The 20,546-nt window shown below is 38.9% G+C and overlaps 1 long non-coding RNA gene across 1 annotated transcript; it reads left to right on the top strand.

Moving 5' to 3' along the window:
• Positions 1 to 1,647: 1,647 nt before the first annotated feature.
• On the top strand, positions 1,648 to 18,752 carry LOC137855953 (uncharacterized). The gene is made up of 3 exons (XR_011096081.1): positions 1,648 to 1,754; positions 13,442 to 13,532; positions 17,043 to 18,752. It is a non-coding gene; the product is annotated as an uncharacterized lncRNA (long non-coding RNA).
• Positions 18,753 to 20,546: the final 1,794 nt, after the last annotated feature.

Raw genomic sequence — 20,546 nt, 5'->3', positions numbered from 1 at the left:
CCCCCCCCTTTTTTTTTTTATCCTAATGGCTCTCAATATTTTAATGCTTTTTCATTTGTTTGTTTGTTTTTGTTGTTGTTTTTCAAGTTATGCCATTGAAAGGAAAAACAAAACAAAACAAAACCTTCCTTATTTATGTCTGCCAAAAATATTTCTATTCTGATATGGACAAATATCCTCTGGATTAGTGAATTAGTGAATTCTCTCATTTTGGAGAAAGTCAGACCTAAGACCAGGTTAACCTAGTCAGGATCAGTAGAAAAGAGGAAAGAAAAGCTCACATTTTTATTGTAGCAAAATATTCCTCACTTTTTACCCAGAAGTCACCTAAGATTTCTGAACATCTTTTCCATCACCACCTCTCTGAGTGACAGTAGCCTGATGCAAAGTAGGTGGCTTTTCACAGCATTGAAAAGCAACCTCAAAGCTGAGGCAGTAACTGGGCTCACATCATTGTGTACCCACAAGCCAAGATTTGGGGTTGCAGTGTAGTAAATGTGTGGCGAAGTAGTGACGGGGAGGATATTGTGATGGCATGAAGGCACCCTTCACTGTTCCTTTCTCCAGGTCCACTACTCCCACGGGCTTCTCTTCCCTACATATCTTTTTATATAAACTCCTCCTCATGACATATTCAGCTTTTGCAGCATGAGAGGGTGAGCAGAACCAGGGCTGCACCCTTGGAATGAGTAGGGAAAAGGGAGCTGAAAACATTTTTTATTTTGTACCTACTGCTGGCTTGCAAACTCACATTAGCAATACTGAGGAGGCAGAGAAGGGAGGAAAGGATGCCAAAAAGGAGCTGGGGTCCTGTGAAAACTTAATCTGTTTCAGGCAACATTAACTGATTCCTTGCTATAGGTCCCGAGGATTTCCCAGTTGAGGGAGAAAAAGCCAGAGCACACTGCTTCTCCCTTAATAATCCTCTTCCTTCTGGCCAGGGCCAGGGCCAAACTTCAGGTAAAGGAGAAATGATTTTGTCCAGGTTAGAATGAACAACCTCCTGCAAAGCCAGCTGACCTGGCTCCCCTCTATTCCCTTTATGACAATCCTTGTGCTGTGGGTCAGAAACCAATTTTTCTTCAACTCTTGCTTTAAGCACTCAGCTTCAATCTGTACAGAAATTGCCTAATGGGATCCACTGACCAGCTATTTTGGTCCACTCTTTCATGCAAGCCAACAGCAGGGTCATAAAAAACCTGCCCGCAGTCACGCATTTTATTGAAAGCTGTGACCTGTTTACTAAGACTACTGCAACTACAATTTTAATTAACCTCTGCACTTTCTGCAACCAACAGGTCACCTATTTTATCTTTGGACAGAATTAAACAGTTCTCATTCCCACCATAACCTGTCCACCCCCAACCCGCACACCTCTGAAAATGTCTTAGCTTTATGAGGTGGCATGAGGGGCCAGTCAGAGCTGGACTGCTAAAACGACTATAGTCTAGGTATATGGGTCACAGTTTCACAGTTTGACATAAGAACAATCTTCAATTTTCAATCAATTTCTTATCTACATCTCTTCAGGTTCAGCTCTGAAATTGTAAGCCACCTGGAAGTTAAAAAAAAAAAAAAAAAAAAAAAAAAAAAAAAAAAAAACCAACTCAGCCCAAATACAATTCACCTGATTCAGAGACAGAAGACATAAAAAAGGTGAAAAGTATTTGCTTCTCTTCTTCCACCCATTCCTTGAGGGATCAGATGCTGCCTTCTTCTGTTGTCTCCCAGTACTGCTTAATGAAACACATCAGGTACCTGTTTCAGCCTCTTTATTTGCCTAGGAAAAAGTAAAAGAAAACCTCACTCCTTTCTCATAGGTTTGAAGGTCCTGATTTTACATTTAAATCATTTCCAGTCTAGTTGATTTACATTACTGTGTGAAGACTGGGTGCTATACACCATTTACCATCCTTGAAACTAAAATACATGCTACTTTTGAGCCATCAAAACACAAAAAGATATCAGTGACTTTTGGGGGGACCCAGTCCAGCTCTCATTAAAATCAATGGGAATTTTCCAGTCAATTTTGATGGGGGGTGGATCAGACCTCCCAGAGTGTAAAAATTACAATTTTCATGGTTGGATGGTTCCAACATAGCAGATTTGATTCAGCTTTTGAAAATGATACAGTCCTGGACTGCAAATATGAAATTATTATGTAGATAGTCAGATAAGAGACTCTGAAGCTTAAACAAAAGATCTCTTCAGACTTTTTTTGTGCATTTCAAGCAAAATAACTAAATAAGCCACTAAGTGCAGTATCTGCTAGAGTGTTTCAGGGAAAATAACTTTTTTTGGTATAGCTAATAATGAGTCAAACCAGATGACACTGCTAATTAAAAATGAACATTGATCTTAACTGCCATGAGCTGGATGACTTTTAGACCTCCTTCTGAATGGATCAAAACATTTCTATCCCAGTGGACACAAAGCAGACATATCCAGAAAAGGGCCAGTCTGTCCCTGCTCCATCACCCTTGATGGGGACAGAGCTTGTCTTCTCCAGCAATAAAATGATATCTTCTTCTCCCCAGGTTTGGAAGGAGCTACAGCTCCAGGCTGGGCTTCCCCAAGAAGGTGGCTCTGCCCCATATGGGGCAAAGGAGGTGATGGGCAGGGCAGAGCCGCTTCCCAGTGTGCCAGGACTGTAGCTCCTTTCTTTGGTCTTCTTATTCTCCCTATTATCCCCCTTCTTAGGGGCACCCAGGTATTTCTCATTTGATCTTGTCCAATTTCCCAAACATATAAGCTGTCCGAGAGTTGCTTAGGCCACCTGAGAGCACATGTGGCCCTTTGGTTCAGCTGCATTCCAGCAAGGCAAGGAAATAGCTGTGACTGAGGAGAGGATTTGGGGGATGGGATATGAAGGAGAACATCCAGTGGCTTGTTCCAAACCTGATTAGAATTTCTTAACAAAAGATAAAAGTTCCTTAATAATTCCTCAAGGTTAAGAGGTTCACGTTTTACTCCCATGTGCTCTGACCTTCCCTAATTGGCATGCTGTTGGTATTTCACGTCTGAAATATGAATAAGCTATTCATTATCATCATAGCCATTATTCTTCTGCAAGCCACCAGAAAGAAAAAGTTGCTTCTTTTCATAGGAGACAAGGTCAATCTACTCTATCAGTTGACTAAACCTGAATAATGTATAAACTGTTTTTCACAGCAGGCTTTGTCAGCTGAGCAGGTGATAAGAAACGCATATCCATAACGATGGCCAGCCAGAAAAGATAATCTACTATTCAGAAATATTTTTACTGTGATGTATTTGCTACCTCTGCTACAGTATCATCTGAATGAGTGGGCCTTTGCAGATAGAAACCTGACTCTATTATCTTTTTACTTCAGTTCTTTCTCTTTAACAGAGTGGGAGTTATGATGCAGGATATCCCTGACACTGAAGATTGAAGAACAGGGATTCTGCAGCAGGAAATATTTCTTGTGCTTGGTGGCTAGTATCAGAAATACCTGCATTCAGTGTCTACTTTTGTTAAGCCTGGGGAAGCGTGAATGGAGAAGTAACAGCTTTCATTAGGCCACCTAAAACAGTTGAAAAAATAGGTGAAGGTCTGGGCATGGGAGTCTTTCTGGAGGTTAGAAGACAAGACCCAATTTTGCTGATAACTGTTTTTGGGCCTGTGGAAGTCTTTGTGTGCCAAAAAGCTTCTCTGATTTCTCCAGCTGCATCGTTTCACTCAAAATGCTCTCATCTCTCCTTTCAAACCTTGCTTTAATATACCCTTAGGGTATCACGACACAACATTACTGCTAATTATATTAACTCACCTCATATAATGAGAATTAATGAGAATGCTGCCATACTGAGGACAAGTCAATAGTACAGCAAAGTACTAAAGGTGTTCTTAGCATTTCTCATCCTTTTTTGGTCGTTGTTATTTCTATTTAATTCATTAACTTCATCATAGGACATACATGGAACACAAACACATAAATCACTTTCTATTTCCAGTGATAAAGTTTTGTGCTTCTGGATCTATTCTAGGAGATGGATTCCATGTCAAATAGTCATCACTGTTTGTCTATGTCTTTAGTTTGAAAAGTAAAGTGAAAATTGTACATTCTTCAGTCATGCTTACTTCTCCAGATGTACCCTCCATCCAGAATTTGTTAATATCTGTTTCAAAGAGTTTCAACTTTGGAGATATATTAAAATATTTCAGATTTAATATATTAAAAGCATATTTAATATATAAAGATTTCTTTCTTCCTATTTTCTCTGCATTGCCCTAAAACATAAATACAAGTTTAAACTTGTTGATTTTGTCAGATTTATTATCATAAAGCCCCCTCTACCTATGAAAGTGACTCTACCTATGAAAGTCTGCTACTACTGCATTTGCTTGTGCCCTGGTTATCTCTGTAGTTATCCCTCTAGGGCTGATGAGTTTAAGGTCAGCTGAAGGTAAAGTCCTTGAAGGTCATACAACTACAAGTCTGCTTTGAGGATTTGTTTAAATCTTCCCTGAAATTCCATTGTTATCCATGGTCTTATCGCATGGCTTATGCATGGTCTAAGTGCTACCCTAAAAGGAATCATTTCACAAGTGCTGTGTAAATGAAAAACAACTAATTCCTGTCTGTATGAATGATAACAATGAATCAGAAATATACTTTAAATGCTTCAGGTCAGACTTGCTAACTCTCTGCTTAACAAGTTTCTCACAATGAGTCATTCATTTTTAGAAGAGGGAAGGCTATGTGACGTGGCAAAAATGATAAAAGAAGCTTGTTTCCACAGTCTGCAGGACTTACTCATTTTAGATGATTGCCATATTTATAGCTAAATTGATGAAAAGAATCTGAAAGAAGCGTGATCTTTCTGGAATATTTGTGGTGGAAGAGATGGGGCAACCAGTTGGAGGTTATGGCCAAAAATAAGGTTGAACCAGTTCCTCACGTCTTGCCTAGAAAGTTTTTACAAAAATGGTGCTGTTTTCTGTGGTTCTAATATCCATGCCTATGAAATCTTGAATTTCTTTCAGTGATAACTAGAAATTAAGATCCTTCACTTTGCTGATAAGTCAGGTGACATTATTTAAGCAGTGAGGTCAAAGAATTTACATTGGACATATTTGAAGTAAAATGTTGTTATCCATCACTTTTGGTATTGAGACACTTCTTCCTAAGCATATTATTAGAATGTTAAGATCACAATTTAATGCCATAATTTAGTTTTAAGAAGTAGAGTAAAATAAATTACTATTTTTTTCTCAGGTCAAAAGGAAACTGGGAAAAATATTATTAAATCTCTCTGAAAAACTTTAAGAAAAGTGATTTTCATTTTGTCTGTAGAAGAGCAAGTTACTCAGGCAGTTCTTGTAAGGGTGTGTATTGAGACATTTGTGGGAAATATGTTTTATGATTGTATCAGCCACGTATATGTAGGCTAAGCAGGATAAGACAGTCAGAAGTTACGTCAGGTACTTCCAGGGTCTGAGCTCATACATCCTGGTCAAGAAACTTGTAAATGACCTTGTTTCTTTCACAGCTTGTATTTCTGAGGGTCTCTGCCACACAAACCAAATGTCCTGGACAGGAGGAAGACAGAGCTCTTCTCAGAGCCTTGATGGAGTTAGAAGTTTCACGTGGCAGTTTTACTCCAGAACTTGGCAAAAATTTTTGGTTTTCTATTTTTCACATAAAAATCTCTTAGTGTTATCACCTTTACCTCATTAGTTAGTAACATTTTAAATGGAAAACGGTATTATGACCAGCTTTAATTTGAGCTGCACCTAAAGTATTGCTCTCTCCTAAATATTTTACCTGCTACAAGAAGAACAAGTTGCAGTGCTCACTGAACAGGTTAAAAAAAATAAAATAGAACAAATATTCTGCAACACAACAGTTCACCTGTTTACCTATAGTAACAAATAATAATAACAATAACACCAGAATGTATAAAATAGGGAACAAAAAACTAAGCACATGCGTTCCTCTGTGTGGAACGTTTCCTATTCTTCCATTCATTGCTAGTACAGATACACAACTGTAAAGATGCAAAGAGTGCTTTAGTCATTGTCAGGACTATTAAAGAAATCTTCAGTGACTTGAAGTGAATCAACAGTTTCTTGAGAAGATATCAGCCTATGCAATACACTTATTTCTATTTAGTAAATGCTTGAATGATTTCTGAACCTAGAGAAATCCAAACATGATAAGGAGAACAGATGTTGCTGTGTCCAGTGCTCAAAGCTCTAATTGCCAGCTGGCATGCTTTTCTTAATCCACTGGAGATATTAAATTGCTAAACTGAAACATAGAGTTAATCTGAGCTCCAAGAATACCGGGTGTGTAGCTCATCACTCCTTGTAGATTGAAATGCCAATTGTAGGTGTTATTCCTCACTATCTGTGGAACACCACTAGTTTGAATGCTTGTTAATCAGAAAACACAAACCTAAATTCAGGAATGACTATATCTTTTTTAAATATTGCTGCTGCAGACAGCTCTCAAGATTGTTGCCAGATGTAAAATCTCCTAGACATTAATGTCAGCAGCAGTCTTCCTTTTACAGTGAGGACAGAGGCTGCAGTTTTTTGGTCTACCAACAGTGTTGTACAAAACAAATCTGTAAGCCAGCATCTCCAGCAGTTTGCTATGGGTGAAAAAATGGCATTTTTGAGTAGGAGTTCTGAAAAAAAAACTTATTACTGTTACAAATTACAGGATACAAGAAAAATCCAGCAATCTTTCTCAGATTAAAAGATCTATGTCACGTGGAACTCATTCTGGAACTTCCCCAAAACAGGACAATGATCCTCCTCTACTGTGAAATTTAGTTGAAGCTAAGAAGTAGGCGCTGAAACTAACACTTTTCAACTGAGAGCAACCACCAGGAAAGGCACTCTGGGCAAGAAGGATACCATCCTGAGAATTTCTTATAGGTGCACAGAACAGCTTTGCCACAGAAGATGAACTGACTGATATCCTAAAGCAAAGGGAACATTTATTATTTTTAAATTGAACACAGGTGCAAAGATGCCAGCGTGGTGCCACAGAAAGTTATAACAGCCCAGAGAGAAAGGGGAGCACAGAATGCAGATGATTCATACTGGGAGGAAATCTCTGCCTGCTCTCCAGCAGGAGATGAGGAGAGGATGTGGATCAACCTTTGCTGGAAGATGAAACAGAGTATATCCACTCAAAGGCTGCACCCTTTAATTTATGTCTAATTCATTGAACATCTAGAATTGGAAACTTTTCTGTATGATCTAGCTTTGAAGTTGGTCCTGCTTTGAATTTGTGGTTGGACTAGATGACCTCCAGAGTTCCATGCCAACCTATTTTTTTCCTATGAATTTGTACTTAACTACATGTAGATTTTTTTTTTTTTGGTCAAATATTTTTCCTCTTTCAATACACCCATAAAGTTCTGCCTGAAGCCCTCAGAAAGAGAGCAGTCATTTTTGCACAGCCAGTAATCCCCAGGAGAAAGGCTGCTGAGTGTGTTGAGTTTGCTACCTGAAATACCTCAGAAATGGATAGACAATTTTTTTTCTTGTGCAATTGCAGCTGCTCTAAGTAATTATTTGGTATGTGAGAGAAAAAATAATAAAAAAAAAAAGTCACCACAAGCAAACTTAGAGAAATTTTGCATGGAGTTAAAATAGAGTTTATTCTGACTAACTTTGAACAGACAGAAATAAGCTACTTGGGAGAGGTGGGACAAGTTGAGCCCAATAAAACAACTGATATCCCCAGCCAGCCTATTTCCAGAAACAAGGAAAGGGAGTTAAAATTAGTTATAATGGTGAATCGTGCTTGTGCCGTGAGCTAGTGACACCCTGCAGTCTGGTCCCTCAGCTGGGCAGATGTGGGACCTGACTGAAGACACTGCAGCTTCCCTCCAAGCACTGGTCTGTGGTTTAAACTCTCCAGAATCTGGACATCAGAAAGGTTTTAGGCTTTCAGAACTGACAACTAGCCAATACAGTTCAGAAAGGCCACTGATATATAGAAGATCTGTGCTGAACAAACCTAAATATCTTGCTTTAACATGCTCCTAGTCCTGAAAATACATACACGGGGCTATTTTTGTTTCTTTTTCATTATAATACAAACCTGAGGATGGTATTTGTACAAAACCTAAGCATAGAAAAGTTTGTTGAAAAAGTTTAAATAAATGCCATTCTGAATAGCAAATAAATAAAAGCAAAAAGCAAACAAATAAAACATTAGCTAGCAGTCTGACCGTAGGTGAGATGTGAGCAAAAATTGTGAGAGCCATTGCTGAGGGTAAAAGCCTGAACAAAACAGCTAAGGCTTTTAGCACAAGGTTACCAAGCCAGCTTGTTCCTAACATCTATTATGAATTGATGGCAGAAGCTTTATTATGACAAATGATTTTCTTAGAGACACTAGATAATGATCTGTAATCTTGAACAAAACATAATGTGGAGAAGGGCATGCAAATATGCTGTAAATATCTGTGTTCCAGTATATAAATATTTATAAGCTGGAAAAAATGTAGCTCAATATATCATCCTATGCACAGGTTTATTATAACACTGCATTCTTCATGAAACAACAGAAACACACTGTCACCACCTCAGCCTATATATTTATACTATAACAAAATAGTAGTAAAGCATGTATAAAGGTAAATTGGAGCTGTTCTGCACATCTTCAAAGGAGGCCTGTAGCAACTTAATTTTGCAGAAACAGACATTTCATGACAGCCACATTTCTCAGGTCCAGCAGGAAATTTTTATTCAAAGAAAGCAGCAAAATATCCCAGGTAGCTAATAAGGCCTGCAGACTACCTTAAATCAGGTAGAAAAGTGCCCTGGGTTGTGTCCCCTGACTTGATTGTGAGTGAAACAAGGCGGCTATTCTGGGGTGACCTGCCTTGAGAAGAGGTCTGTCTTGGGCTGGTCCCAGTCATCTGCTAAAATTCATGTTTATTCAAAAAGCATGTGGAAAACCCTGCTGATCTCTTCTTCAGCTTCTCAGCTTTTCAGTGACTACTCCATTGGTTAGGTTATGGGCTTTCTCTTTCTCACCTATCAAATATTTAACCATTCACACAAAGTGTAAGAACCCCAGCAAGAGGCAAAGACTAAAAGCAAGTGGGCCAACAATTAGAGGGCTCATCTGGAATGGCAGATGGTAGCTTGCTCTTTCTTTCCCCAGGAATATCTAGTCATTTATTCAATGCAGTGTTGGCACTAGCTTGGGCTGTAAGGGTTTGTGATCTGGACATAAGCATTCATAACTCATTACGCATTTTCGTATTTCTAATATCAAAATAATGTACAACCTCAGCTCTATTTCATATCAGTCTTTTTATCCTCTTGCATAACTGGTTCTGTAGGAGGTAATCTTGCAGCTAGCCATAGCACTATATGTAAACACATAGACACACACCCACAAGCATGTATGTCTTCAGAGAGCTCAGTCCCTCTCTACAGAACATTTATCTTACTTAACCAGGAGATAATTGATTACTTCTGTTGCTTTTTTTCACAGAAACCAGGACATTCATTAAGCAGTAGTCTGGGTGTATAATCTTCAGGAAATAGCTGGTTATGCATTTATGGATGATGATCCTGGCATGTCACATTACTATGTGAAGTAGCCTGTTTATCATTATACCTTATAGCATTTCATCCTTTCTTTTTTTTTTTTTGTTTTGTTTATTTTTTTTGTTAAGAAAAAAAAAAAAAAAGTTGATTGAGAAAACTTATCCTCTAAAGTGAAATTCAACATCCTGTGCAAATATTGTATTGATCTGAAAACTCCTTTTACAGCATTCTATTCTTTGGCACTACATATTATTCCTGTTTCACTGCACATGTGTTTCCTTATGTATGGCAGTAAATAATTTGGGGTGAATTTCTCTCTTTTGATTGCCCATGACCAGGAAGACATGTTTTCTTCTTTATGTGGATCTCTTTAACACCAGCAGATGCTGCAGTCAGGAGCACACTGTGTATCTCTCAGTAACTGAGATCTGCAGTGGTTGGTATTTCCCACGGGGTATGTGGGAAATGCATTGTTTTTCACTTTCTGAAAGTGTTCTGTTCTCTTTTTTGTAACTTCTTTTAAAATTATTTTTGACTGAGTAATACAGAAAAGGGGATAACAATTAAAGTTTACAAAAAGAAGTAATAGAAATGGATTGATCCTAACAGAGAAATTGTGGCAGTCCCAATAATTCTCTGGTTTCCTGCAGGGTACACGGCAGGAAAAGTGAAACGCTTGATGGGGGAGAATAAAAGAGTTTGTCTTGGCACAGCAGAACTCCATGAATCACCTTTTTGAAGGAAAAGAAGCTGAAACTTTAACTTTCAGTGCATTTAACAATGCAAGTGACAGATTCTTGTACTGCATGTGAAAAATGAACTGGGGACATTAAAATACCATTACCTCTTTGATTTCCTCCACCTGCTGCTCCACATGAAGCCTGTTCTAGACAGCCAGTGACTGACTGCATTTCAGGAAACACAGCTTTGCTTTCCTCCTACTCTGATCTCTGGGAGTGTTTATTATCAGCTTACATTTTTTGGAGCACCTTTTGTGGGAGTGGTGTCTTTTCTCTGGACTGAAACCAAACCCTGTTTCTTCTGTGATTTTTCCTTTCTGCAGTGGCCTCCACATACTTTGCCCTTCCTACCCACTGCAAAGGTCCTCAGAGTCTCATTCTTGGTCTCATTCTTTATTACTTTATTCTCCAGAGTAACTTTACTCTGGGTTTTACACAGGGATACTGTGTCAATGTGGATACATTATATGCCTCCCTCAGCTCACTTTGGTAACCACGTTCATTTATCAGACTGTCTTGGTTCTTTCACCCGTAGCATCACCATGACTTCCTACTCTTCAATATTTCAATTACAAAATCACCTAGCCAGGTAAAAATATAAAATGCCTGCAAGTCCCAGCCTGGGCTCTGACAGCAGTTCAAATTTGGTGAGACTGCTCCTCAGGTCTTTAACTTGAGCTAAAGTCTGTATAATAAGTTATATAAACAATACCTTTGGCAGTTCCTTGCTTTCTCGTGAGGCAATATCTCAAAAGTCAGACGTGTGAGTGATTTGCAAGGTGTAGACAAAAACTGAGGTTCAATGGCACAGTGTATGATGCTAGGGCAACTCGAAGAAGTGGAAAGACTGGTCAGCCCCCCTGAGCCCCAAAACACAGTCAGGGGAGTTTCAGGAAATGATGTCTCACAAACCTGCACATTGTCTAGAACAAAGTGCAAAACAAGGTAGTTAAGAAACCAAGATAATGAAAAGAAAACCAGATAACTCGCATTTAATCAGACTATGGCTGACTTTTCTGATACCAATTCAGAGCTGAACCATTGAAGTGGGTTTTTGTTTGTTTGTTTTTATTTAATTTCTTCTCATTTTATGGAAAGCTCCACAAAATGTGGTTCATTAGCAAGAGCAAAACTTTGCAGTACTTCCTGGTGAGTTTTTGAAATCACAAGCAATTTCAAAAACAGGGTTAAACTGCGCTGTCACTCCAGTTCATGGCGGAAGAATACGCTGGAGATTCAGCCCATTGGTCTTAAAGCCTACAATTTCGGTGAACCAATATGAATTTGGTATTCCTGGAATGACTGTAGTCTCAGATGAAATGCTTTTATGTTGTGTTTGCAGTGTAAATATTTAAAAAAATAAAACATTCAATGTTTCCAACCCCTTTTGCTGAAGAAGCACAAACACAGAAAGGGCACAGAAGTATGTGGATCAAAGAAGATACTTTTATTCGGATATTTCACATTACATGCATGCTTCTCAGCCCTGAGTATTAGGTGGGGGACATTTTCTGTCTGCTGGATTTTTTTTTTTTTTTCAGAATTTCATATATTCTCCTACTTTGTGTTTCAAAAGCATCTTGTGAAAAAATATGAGAGAGGTAGAAAGAGAGCTGGAAGATCAGTAAACCAGTCCCCTGGTGATTAAAGCAGGCTTTTATCTAAGACAGGATGCCCAGTTTGACGTTCACCTTTCACACCAGGCACAGCAAGGATGGAAAGCTATCTGGAGGGTCAGACACAACTCTGGAAGATTGTTTATCAGCTTTTCTTTCCACTGTGCTGATCATTTCTGTGCTTCTTTTTCCACTGCTATCAAAACTCCTTGATATTGTAAAGCATTTCAGTGAAACCCTATTAGATTAAGGAAACAGGGTCTTAGATTCTTCACAGGGTCTGGTGATTTTTCCCCAGAAATAGCAGTGTTTAATGACAGAAACATAATTATTTTGTACATGATGTAGCAATGTTGTTTATATACAAGCAACATCAGTGCTCATTCTCCCTCCCATATCTGATGCAGTTTTCTCCCTCTGGCAAATGTGAGGCATGAGGTTATACTCCTAGCTTAATGAGGTGAATTATTGCACAATCCTGGAAACTTCAATTGCAGGAGGGCCCTTGGGATCATCCACATGAGGCATACTGGGTATGCAAAAAACTCTATGGCATCTCACAATGCAGTGAAGGACTGATGCCTGATAGATCCATGCTACAGCTCCTGACACACACACAAGATCTGGGTGAAGCTTGCTCAAAGTTGCTTAGACTCTCACAGAAAATCTGCTACTTTCTGCAGAAGAAATCTCATGGAGTCTCTCTACACTACAGCCTCAATATTCCTCCCTACATCCTGAAAGCTGTGTGAGAGCCATGTGTAACATTTATAGCCAACGCTCACTTGGGATTAGCATGTGTTACCTCAGGGACTGTTGATTATAGTATTGTATTTCTTTTTCTGTTGTCCCAAGGGGAATTCTCTATTTAAATCGGTGTGTCATTGGGTTGTTTTCTTTTAATCGTTTGCATATTCTGATGATCAGAAGTAGTTTTCAAATGAATTTTAATTCAGCATTGGTTGGAAAGAGTTTATGGTTGTGAAATAATTCATTACAGAGCTGAATTCTTAACTGTCCTTGCACTCATCTATATGCCTTCCAACATAGCCTTCAGCCAAGATTTGGGAGGTAGAAATCTTGTGAGCAAGAGGTCTGGTGGGATGAGTAATGAATTTGGAGGAAGAATAATTTAAAATTAGACCAGTTTTGAGGCAAGTGAGGTAGGAAAAGGCTGGGACTTAACCAACCCTTGTTACTTCAGGGCATGCTAGTTCTGCCCTTCGACAAGCACTACATGGAAGGTGGGTGACCTGTCATCCCACACAGGAACACAATCAGGGAACAGGATTACAGGGGCAGGCCCAGGGCTTGTTAAGGACTGATGTCTTCAAAGATGAGGACAGCGAAGAGAAATGCATGAGCTCTGGAAACCTCTGCAAGCTTGGGAATAATAAAAGTCCATAGATCTATCTGGGTTTGTCAAGAGATGTTGTCAAGTTTTGGCATGCGGAGGGCAGTTATGAAAATCCTGACCCATCATTTCTTTGGCTACATTCCCTTTGACCTTAATGGGATCATGATTTCATTCCTAGATTTTATGGTGAGGAGGAAGCAGCAACGAGGATGACTGTTCCCCATCTGCAGGCCATCATCTCTTTATAATGGCTTCATTCATCTTTCTACGTAAGTCATTTGGTTTGTGCATTTCTTAATATTCCTAGGATTTGGGGAAGGAGGTGGCAGAGGGAAAGGGGTTCCAAACTCCCATACGAGAATTCATATTCCATAAAGAACAAGTCTTATGAGAAGCTGTTGGATGAGTTTGACCTTTCACACTGTAACATCTTCAATTCAGATCCTGTGCAAGATTTAGCTGCTGGTGCTTCAACAACCTAAGCCTTTTCCATTTATTCTAGTTCAGTTTAAGTTAGCATTTAGTATCTTTCTTGAGTTATCCTATGTCTGTTACTGTACATTTTACAACAGATGAGCAAAAATAACATCCATGTTTACAGTGGACTAAGAAGCTATTATTTCAAGCCTGTAAGCTGTTTAAAGTGTGACTGCTCCCTGTATGTTAACTTATTTTTGAAAATAATTGAATAATCTTGTATTATTAATTGATATTGACACAACAGACAATAGATTTTGCTTGCTGCTTTCTGTCATACACATATCACTCAGGCAATATTGACCCCACTAAGAATAAATTCTAAAGTGTTCTAAAGTGCGCTGTAAACACCGTTAAAATCCCTTCATGAAGTGAGGTCTCTTTACAACGTTGTGATGATGGGCTAGTTTGTCATTCTGCATCACCTCGCAGGGTTCACTAATATGGTGCGCTCGTAGTACTCCCTCTTTACATTTTTTTTTTTTTAATAACACAACATTCAGCCATGTGTTTGGAGAAATAATAATACCTAGAGCCACTGGGGATGGCCATAATCCAGCCGACAGCCCAAGCATTTTGGAGCTGCGGCTTGGAGCGGTGTTGATATTGCTGACCGCTGTGATGGACTATTCCCATTAGAGGCCACTGCAGCTGGATGCAATTTAAAGAAGCCCTGGGGGGTGCTCTAAGCTTACAGCCCTTGCTATTCTTGAGGATAAGGAAAGCAAAAAGGTGGTTTGAAGCCATATGTTTCTCAGCTGTCCCTCTTTCCCCCGGCACTCCCCAGCATGCCGGGCACACACTCCTCAACTGACAAGCCAAGGTTTGACACAGCCAAGAATTTGGCTAAGCATGGGAAAAAAAACAATGGATTTGAACTTAATATATGCTGAGTAAAATGTCCAGATTCCCTACAGCCATATCTCTTGTTACTAAAACAGAGTGTGCAAAAGCCATGTGGTTATCCATGAGCCCAGGGAAAGGCAGTCATAGAAAACTGACATTATTGTTTAATAGTGGGTACAAATGACTAAGCAGGAGGAAATTGTGTTAAAACAGAACAGCCTTATTTAGTTTAACATAAAAGCAGACCAGCATTAGACATGGCTAAATTAGAAATTAGAAATTTTCAAAGCACCAAAAACTCCATAAAAGAGACGGGACTTGCATTAGGGGCTGCTACTAGCTTGAAGTTTGGTGCACTCTTTTGCCTTTTGTATGCCAACAGACTCAGCTGTTGAAAAATATCTGCTAGTATGAAATGATGAAGACCAAGACTTAAATCCCTTGCATTACAGAGCAGAGGTGTAAGACCATCTCCCAGTGTACCTGCCCATGACATACTCCTTTTAAAACTCTTTGGCTTGAGTTTTTATTATTCCTGTAGTTATTGGCAATTTTAAATTATATGGGAGAATGGTTAGCAGAAGCACAAAACTTTTCTTTGACGAGTTAGGCTTGGCTTAGGCCATAATTTAAAGCTTTCAACATTAACCACCTCATCCTCTTTGGTCGTAGTTATAAGTAAAAATAAACAGGGTAGAAGGATACTTCCTTTGATAAAACAGTCTCGACCTATATATATATATTTTCATATACTATATTCCAGATTAAAGTTTCATATTATGTTTGTAACCCCACTTGCAAAATTCTTGTCCTATCTTTAAAGCTAGCATTGGAAAAAAGGAGGAGAGAAAAGGAAAATAGGTTTTTCTTTGAAGATTTGCTAACTTTGCTACATTAATGATAGAGACTTCTGAAATATTTGACAAGGTTGTGTGGTGTGGATGGATTATTAGCACCAAATGGAGAACTGGAGTGCTTCAGGGAAACTCTTGTGATAATCCTTCTCTTCAAACAAGGCTGACGTATTCAAACCAGCCTACAGAAAATAAATAAATAAATAAATAAATAAATAAATAAATTAGCAATCATACAGACAGATATATAAGCAAGTAAGTAGCCAGGCAATAAATAAATAAATAACTAAATAAATAAATCTGCTACAATCTACAGTGATAAAAGCCCCTGAATGTATCCCCAAAGCTGTCAGTCAGCCCCATCACTTGGACAGCCATTCAAGATCTTGTTGTCTTATTCAAGAGTGCCCATCAACCTTTTGTTTGCTTTTGGTTTTTCTCTTTCATATAACCTCTCCCATACATCCTCTCCCCTTGATTCATCTTTCTGGACTTTATTAGGATTTCTTTCTTGCTTATAACCTCACCATCCTTCTCAGCTGGGACTTCTCCTCCAGCACCTTTCTGCAGATCCTTCTGCTGAGGTCTGTTCCTCCACAGCAGCTGCTGCTGCTTGCATATCAATTCACTCTCAAACCTGTACTTGGGCATCATTGGCCAGCTGTCAACAGTAAGGTAGCTCTGTCCTCTGGTCCCAGTACCATCAGTGGTGCTACCTCTGTGAAGAACATGCAAGTGCTAAACTCAGCAAAAATGATGTTGAGCAAAACCCAGGCTACTGCAGTAAGAAAACTCTAAGTTTGCTTGTGTGGCAGCACTGGGAGAAAGAAGCCACCAGAGAAGCAGAAACCATTATTCTTCCCCAAACCCTTCAAGAACAATTTATGCCTTAAGATCTATGGCAGATATTCTGTCACGAGAAGAGAAATGGTCTGTGCATTCAACAGATAACGCACATTGGACAGGGAGCTCACCAGCATGCAGCCAAGATATTTTGTACAGAAATGAGCCTAAAATATTCATGGAGGTATAATTCTTGCTTTTTCATCCAAGTTGACACACAATGTTGACCATATTCAATCAAGGCAGAAGTGAAATTAATAGATGCTATTTTTTTCTAAATGTCTGATACTATACACTTCATATTACATTACAGAAACTCTCTTATTCCATAGTGACTGCAAATATAAACATTTATGCTTCTGGGATTCTAGTTTTTTTCCTTCTCTAGTCCTGAAAGTAATATCAAAGAATCTATGAGAAGGGTTATTAATCCACTAAATTAATGAACTTTCCAATTCCCAAGTCATTGTGGAAAAATGTTGCAACATACTGAATAAACAGTAAGGTATAATCTTCCAAATATGCAGTGTTTTTGTTCTCTTACGGCGTTGTGTTTTTTTTGTTGTTGTTGTTTTTTGTTTGTTTGTTTGTTTTTTATGCGTTAATAATATGTATCATCTTTGATGGCAGCACAAACAGTCAAAGAGAAATCAAGAAGGCAGGCTCAAGTACATTTCAGGTATCTCACCTCTATTTTGTTAACAGATACAATAGCTCTTCTCACTTTTCACTTTTTTTTTTTTTTTTTTTTCCTATCAGGTTTTCTCCCCCGGTTGAGCTCTGAGGTCAGAATAATATAGAGTTTAGAGTCATTGTTGCTGGTAAACTCCAGATAGTTGAACATTGTTCACTGGAAAAAAACTGCAAAAGACAAAAACTACTTTCTAAGTATCTTTTGACCTGTATTTGGTCAACAAGTACTCCCAGGAGATAAGCAGAATGCCTTAAAATATATACAGACCTATAGAACTATCTGAAGAAATGCGTATAGCAGTAAATATAAATTCACTTAAACCATTTCTTTTGACATATATACAGATTTGGCTTGTTATACATCTACCCATAGGAAGTAATGGAAATGATGAGGTTATCTATCACCCAACACTCATGCTTTGCAAATTTACAAATGTGTACTAAGGTGATGTCAAGCTTTGACCAAGTTTCAACTGAATAGATGCCAATTAATGGTTTTGAGTAGAAGCCATATAAAACTTGATGGCTTGAACTGAATTTGGAGGGTCACCAAAAGCATAACAATATCTAAACCAGTAATAATTTAACTGAAGCCAATAAAGTTCCACCCATGTAAGGCAGAGAACTGAAATCCGACCAAAGGGTGGTAAATGTCTACAGGCTAAAAAGAAGAAAAAGAGGCACAGCCCTTCTCTTTCCATGGGCCAACATAGCAAAGCCTGTGTAGCTGTACTTAATGCTTTCACCTGTCAACATGTTCCTCACTTATTCCTCATTTCCATTCATTTCCACTTCTTTATAAGAGTTTATGGAAATGTCAGGATGTGTTCTTACAGGAAGGATGGTGTCACCTCCACATTTCCTGAGAGATGTTTTTAATAAAAAAGTCTTCTGGTCCACTCTGAATAATTCTGTTCTTTTTGTCTGTCTTCTGGAAGACAGATAGGTGACTGGAAAGAAAGCTTTTACCTCTAGCTTACAGCTTCTAATTCAGCTCAGCTCAGTAGTAAGTAAACACTCAGTAGTAATGTGACAGCCCATGTCAACCAAGTTAGTAGCATGCATGAAGCATTTGTATAGAAAAAAAAATAGTACTTTATGGAAATAATTGTCAAAAAATGCATCTAGATGACAAACACTTTCTGGGAAAATGGATGTTTATTTTGGAAGTAACATCTGAGTGTATTTAAAAGTGAAAGCTCTCAGTATATAACACAAAAATATAAACATAGTGAGATGATGCTTAAGAGTGAAGGAACAATTTTATAATCAAATTTTATAATCAAATCTGAACACCCAATTCATTGTGTCAAGTAACTTGCTTTGAACCTTAGTAATGCTGGTAAAACAAGTGTCAGATAAAAAACATTTTGGAAGTCTGCATAACAAAGACCCTACAAACAGCAATGAAAAGGCACGCAACAAACTTTAGACTTATGTATAATCTCTCCTACTATAATTTAACTCTGTTACTTCCTGTCTTTGCTCCTCATTCTTCACAGAGCAAGCATGACTCTGTGGTTAATATTACAGGATCATAGAATTCCAGACTGCTATAGGTGTCATATATGTTATATATAATATATATTATATATCTTGTCAAATACAAAATATATAATATGTATATATATATCCATGTCTGCATTTGGCAAAATATAATTGCACTCCAGATATTTATCTTTTGCTCTGTTTTGATTGTTTAATGTTATTCTAAGCTAAAACTTTCCTACCACTCAAAACAATCCAGCTTTGCATTTTTATTGGCTGCTATTTGAATAAATTACTATTGAAAAAAATCATTTGAAAGATTATGTGATTCTTTTTCAGAGCTCTGTGGGCCAGAGATTTTTATTTTTCATTTTTGGAAGTATTCACTTAATTTATTGGTTGTGAAACTTCTAGGCTAGAGACAGAAGAAAATAAATCCTTCATTCTCTCCCTGAAACATGTGCAGTGTGCCCTCTGGACCACCCTCAGCTGCAGCCCTTCAGTAGCAAGCACGAAGCTTGCACTTCCTCTGTCTTATCAAGGTCATTTCTTTAAGAGGAAGGAGGGTAAGAGCTAAAGTGATTCCCAGGTGCTGGTTGGACTGGAAAGAGCTAAGAAGCCTACTGGACACTGAGTGTCCTACCTATCTGCCTAGGTGGTGTTGGTGGTCACAGGGCAGGAGGTGCTGTCACCTTTGTCTTCTCAACGCAAGTTCAGATACACTTTCTGCTAACACCCCATCTTGCAAACCTCCCCTTCTTGTTCAAGGGTATGTGCTACCTGAGAAAAGCAGAAGCTCCATATTCCATGTCAGCTGTAAGCAATGGGACTTCTCATAGAGACCCAGCCTGAAACACCACTGGTTTATTTTTGTTTCGCAGGTGGTGCACCACAGGCCAGGCCAGGCTCAGCTGGATGCCCTTGGCCCTCCCTGGACAGGAGGAAATGCCAGCCTGGAGGTAGCAGCGCTCACTGCTGCAGGGCTTTCCCCAGCTCTAGCAAAAGTTGCTCTGACAAAGCCTACAGTTGCTGTTTCTTCTACATGAAGGGCTAAGGCTCTGCTCAAAGTTCAAACAAGCTTGCTTTAAGACCACATCCCTACCTGGTTCCCCCCTTCCCCAGGAAAAAATGACCCTCCTTTCAGTGCACAAGACAGTGGAAGGGCCACAGGAAGCCCTGAGGTCTTCAGTGTACTCTGCTGCCGTTTGGGTTTGAGAAACCCCTTGTTGTTTTTGCTGCCTGTCACCGTGGTGAGCTAGCATATTAGACACAGTGTTAGCCTGGTCTAATGTCTTCCCCAGCAGTGAAGGAAAATGAAACCAAATACAGGGTAAATAAGTCCTTTGCACCAAGGCCACACTTCCAACAAAGGACAAACAGAACCTTTCCATGTCTGTCATCCATGCAGTAGACTTAGGGAATGAATTAAACACTTTGAATTTGGCCTGGGAATTTTTGTATTGGCTTCTGTCAGCTCTGAGCTTGGCATTTTGATCTTGGGCATCAGTGGTCTGAGAAACAATTTTCCTTATAAGTGAAAAAAAGAAAGAAACTGAATGAGCACCTAGCATATTGTCATCTTTTTTATAAGCAAGAGAAAAGAAGGCAGAAAGACAGACTAGTGACAGTTCAAGAACATACAACAAGCTAACTTTTCACAGACTTTCATCCTGACCTGCTTGCTGTGTTAAATCCCCCTCTGCTCTGCTGTGAGCTGTTAATACTCCAAACGCTGTTAGAAGGATATCTGGATCCCTGTGGAAGTAGATAAGAGCTAAACATGTGGGGCTCCATACAGTGGTGGAAGCTTGAAGGAAAAGAAAAATGAGAGAAGAAAAACGAACTAAATATTTTAAGTTAGCAAAGGGAAAGAATAGCAACTTTTTGCCTATTGAGTTGTATATCAGTACAGACTCCTTTCCTCAGGGAAGGAAATGTTGAATGAGAAAGGAATGAGGTATAGCTTTAATCAGCTATTTTATGCTAACAGCGCCTAATCTGAGATGAACATTAGTAAGGGTTTGGCACCCTTCTCAGGTACCTGAGGCACCAGGCTAAGCAACGTGCCTGAACCATGTAAGA

This window comes from Anas acuta, chromosome 4 (genome assembly GCF_963932015.1).
Source record: "Anas acuta chromosome 4, bAnaAcu1.1, whole genome shotgun sequence".
NCBI lineage: Eukaryota > Metazoa > Chordata > Aves > Anseriformes > Anatidae > Anas > Anas acuta.
Note: the sequence above shows the minus strand (reverse complement) of the source record. Positions and strands in the feature narration are given on the sequence as shown.